Genomic DNA, 5295 nt, shown 5'->3' with positions numbered 1-5295 from the left:
ATGTGATTGTATATTTTAGTGACCCCAAAAATTCCACCAGGGTACTCCTTCAGCTGATAATCAACTTCAGCAAACTGGCTGGATGTAAACTTAACTCAAACAAATCAGAATATTCTACTTCAAGGATAAACAGTTTGAGGAGAATTTAAGGAAATGACAGCCTTCAAAATAGTCACAAATAATAAAAAATACCTCAGGTTGACTCTAAACAAGCAAGTGAAAGTTCTGTACGAAAGGAACTTCAAGTCTCTGAAGAAAAATATTGAAGAAGATCTCAGAAGATGGAAAAATTTCCCATGCTCATGCATGCGCAGGGTTAATATTGTAAAAATGTCCATCTTGCCAAAAGCAACCAACAGATTCAAGGCAATCACCATCAAAATTCCAACTCAATTCTTCACAGAGATAGAAAGAGTAATTTGAAAATTCAGTTGGAATAACAAGAAACCCATGAGAGAGAAAACGTTCATCAACAATATTGGAACTTCTGAGGCAACACACTATTGATGACATCAAGCTGTATTACAGTACAGTAATAATAAAAATTGAATGGGAATGGTAAAGGGACAGTCAGATAGATCAATGTAATATAATTGAAGGCCCAGAAATGAAAGCACACACCTATGGCCACTTGATATTTGACAGTGAACCGAAACCAACCAATGGAATGAAAAAATTTTGCACAAATGGTTACCATTCGACTGGAGGTTAGCATGTACAAGAATGTTAATCAATAAATTCTTATCACCATGTACAAAGCTCAAGTGGAAGTGCAACAATAAACATATAATCTTAAGCTAATAGAAGAAAAAGTGGGGAAATTTACCAAAAAGAACAACAATGTCTTTGCTCCAAGATCGAGAATTGACAAATGGGACTTCATAAACCTTTTGTAAGGCATAGGTCACTGGAATTTGGAAAAAGGTAAAATCAATAGTTTAAGAAAAGATCTTTACCAATCTTCCATCTGATAGAGGGCTAAAATCAATCTATACAAAGACTCAAGGCATTTGACTCCAGAATATCAAATAGTCCTTTCAAAAATGGTGAATAGCACTAAACAAAGAATTCTCTACTGAGGAATATCAACATCCTTAGCCGTCAGGTAAATGCAAATCCACAAATTCTGAGGTTACACAGCACACCACCAAGAATGGCTAAGATAAGAAATTCACAACAGATTCTGACAAGGAGGTAGAGAAAGAGGAACTCTCCTACATTGTTGGTCAGATTGCAAGCTGGTATAACTTTCTGGAAATCAGTCTGTAAATTTCTCACAAAGGTGGATATACTACTATGATGATACCACAATCCCATTTCTTTGATATATACCCAAAAGATGCTCCAACACATAAGAAGGACACATGATGATACAGGTTGACAACAACCTTTCTTTTTTATAATAGCCAGAAGCTGAAAAGAAACCAGATGTTCTTAAACATAGTAATAGATAAATGAAATATAGTACATTTACACACGAGTGTTCTTCTAACCTATCAAAAACAATGTTGCATAAAATTCTTAGGATAGACTAGAAATTATCATTCTGTGTTAGGTAACACAGTTAGATATTAATTGGAAGTGTGTATCAGCCCAAAAGTATGGAATACATAAGAAAGAATTCACAATCATGTGAAGCACAAGCAGGAAGAAGACCAAAATGCAGATATGACATTACTTCTTAGAAGGGATAAAAAATATTCATGGGAATAAATTCAAGGATAAAGAATTAAGCAGGGACTAAAGAAAGTGTCAACCAGAGACTGCCCCATGTGGGGATCTGTCCCATATGCAGTCACACAAACCAGTCCCTATTCCTGATGCCACCAAGTCCTTGTTGACAGGAGTCGGATATGGATGTCTCCTGAGAGACTCTGACAGAACCCTACTGACACTGGTGAGGATGATTGTAGCTAAACATTGGATTAAACAAGGTGGGTTCAATGAAGTTGTTAGAGAGTATACTTAATGAGCTGAAGGGGTTTGCAAAACCCCAGGAAGAACAACAATATAAACCAACCAGACCCACCAGATATTCGAGAGATTAAACCACCCACTAGTGAGTACAGATTGAGGGACCCATGGCTCCAGCCACATACGTGGCAGAGGATTGCTCTGTCTAAATTCATTAGAAAGAAAAGCCCTTAATCTTGTGAATGCTTGTATCCCCGATATAGGGTAATACCAGAGCATTGAGGTTGAAGTTGATTGGTGGGAATTGGAATATCCTCACAGAAAACATGCAGGGATGTTATGGGAGAAAATGGAAAAGAAATAACATTTGAAATGTAAATACAAAATATTCAGGAAAAATTATTAAATAAAAATGATATCTTGTTTCATTAAATTAATAATACAGTAATTACCATTTCCCATTTCTGATATTGACACAAATATTAGAGCTTGGTACTAATATATTTTCGTCTCTTTTGCTTTCTATTTAATATTTACCTTTTTGTTATGACTTATTTAATAAAAATTTATTTTACAATTTAAAGGAATATAGAATGAAAAAATTATTGACATAATTGGTGACTTCCCTTTATTAAAAGTTGGACAACTCCTTGAAGAAACTTTAATGGATATTATCAAAACAAGTTTAAAGAATTTTACATCAAATATTATTTGTTAATAGCCACAGTTAGGAAATACTTCTTATATTTTGCATTATGATATTTGATTTCAAGAAAAAACTCAATGATCTTAGATTTTAGAATAATGTATATAAGTCATTTATTCTTAAAATTTGTTCACAGAGGAAGGTATGAACGAATACATATATACAATCTAGCACACATTTCTAATATAAATAGAGCAAATTAAATATATATGTATATATATATATATATATATATATATATATATATATATATATATATATATTTTATGGTCCAATGATGAACAATCATGTTTAAAAGGAAGATATAACATTGAGTGTACCGACATTTGAAGTTGGTATGATTCATGCTTCCATGCATTTCTTTCTAGACACCAAAATTAGTGTTGGAAAAGCTTAAACTGCAATTAGAAGGCTTAATCTAGTATACATATCTAAACAATGCTTTGAAAAATATACAGAACATATTTTCATATATATAAACTATATATACATTATATACTATATATATGCATATATATAAAGTTTATATATAAAGTATAAACAAAAATTTTCATTGTCCGTAAATTATCATTATAACTCAAGCAATTTCCTAGTCATATTAGAGTTGAATTATCACACACGCACACACATACACACACATACAGTTACCTAAAAATTTAAACAAATTAGCAAATAATATTCATTCAGATCAAACTAATGACAAAGGATGAATTAAATTTACAAAATAATGTTCTACCATATGAATACTTTCTAGCATAAATAATATTGCCTTATGATATGTGGTAAGTCTACACAAAGGAATACTACTCAGCTATCAAAAACAATGACTATATGTAATTCATAGGCAAATGGAGGGAACTGGAAAATATCATCCTGAGAGAGGTAACACAACCACAGAAAAACACACATGGCATGGTCTAATTGATAATGCCTATTATCCCAAATGCTTGAATTACCCTAGATGCATAGAACACATGAAACAAAAGATGGATGGTCAAAATGTGAATGCTTCACTCGTTCTTGGCAGGGAATTGGGAGGCAAAGATTAAAACAGAAGCAGAAGGAACACCCATTCAGAGCCTGGCCCACATGTGGCCCACACATATACAGCGACCCAATTAACAAGATGTGTGAAGCAAAGAAGTGCAGGCTGACAGGAGACGGATGTAAATCTCTCCTGAGAGACACAGCCAGAATACAGGAAATACAGAGGCGAATTCCAGCAGAAAACCACTGAACTGAGAATGGGACCCCCGTTTAAGGAATCAGAGAAAGTACTGATAGAGCTTGAAGGGGCTCGAGACCACATATGAACAACAATGCCAAGCAACCAGAGCTTCCAGGGACTAAGCCACTACCTAAAGACTATACATGGACTGACCCTGGACTCTGACCTCATAGGTAGCAATGAATATCCTAGTAAGAGCACCAGTGGAAGGGGAAGCCCTGGGTCCTGCTAAGACTGAACCCGCAGTGAACGTGATTGTTGGGCGGAGGGCGGTAAAGGGGGGAGGATGGGGAGGGGAACACCACCCCCAAAAAAAGAAAAAAAAAGAAATACATTTAAATGAAAATTCTATACTTACAATTAAACAGAAAATCTTCTAGAATTCTATAAAAAAACTAATGAATGATAAATATACTTACCAAAAAAAAAAAAAAAGAAATATGGGCAATTGCATTCTAAACACGAGTATGCAATTGTATCTAAAACAAATGTACTTTTTGGATGCAGGATAAATATACCTGTTTTCTTATAAAAACTGATAGCCTGTATATTATAGGTGTGGGACCGTTAATGCTTAGCGTTATTTTTTTTTTTGGAACTGGGGACCGAACCCAGGCCCTTGCATTTGCTAGTCTAGCGCTCTACCACTGAACTAAATCCCCAACCACTATGGTTAGCGTTATTAATGAAGAGTATTTATGGGTCTTTTATAGTTTGTTGTTTCCACATACTTTTCCCCTCTCCCGATGAACTACTACACGGTTATTTACCATTCCTGTCCTCTTGAGAATATCCCTTATTTTCAGAATGCGGTTTCCCATTTTTAGACTAAGATTGATGAAGACACATGGCTTCCTGGTGATTATGCTGTGTAAAGTTTCTCCTCTTGTGTTGATGTGAATGATACATTTGCTAAGTAATAAATTCTAATAAATTCTAGGCTTGCATCTGTATTCTTTGAAAACGTGTTGAAAGGTGATCCAAGCCCTTTTATGTTTTAGAATGTCCATTGAAAATTCAGGTGTTAATCTCATGTGAGCAGCTTTTCATGTGACTTAGTCTTTTTCCTTCACTTTTTTTGTATTTTATATTTCTCTGTTCAGTTAGGGTTTGATGATTATGATGATGATTATGATGATGATTATATTTTTATTATTATTTTTATTATAATTTTTATATTTATTATATTTATTATTATTTATTACCACTTTTATTACATTATTATTAATATTTATTGTTGTTATTATTATTGTTATTATTATTATGTGTCTACCTGATATATTCTATGATTCTAGTACTTTAACAGGTATCTCTTAATCTGTTAAGGCATAGAAAAATATAAAGGCTGTATGTGTGTGTCCTCCATCCATAAGCCCCCTCTCCCTATCTGCTTCCGCTGCCCTGTCTTCTTGAAAGGATTTTTTCCCCCTCCGCAAAAACATCCCCT

This window comes from Rattus norvegicus, chromosome Y (genome assembly GCF_036323735.1).
Source record: "Rattus norvegicus strain BN/NHsdMcwi chromosome Y, GRCr8, whole genome shotgun sequence".
NCBI classification, from domain to species: domain Eukaryota; kingdom Metazoa; phylum Chordata; class Mammalia; order Rodentia; family Muridae; genus Rattus; species Rattus norvegicus.
This window is presented reverse-complemented; position numbering follows the sequence as displayed.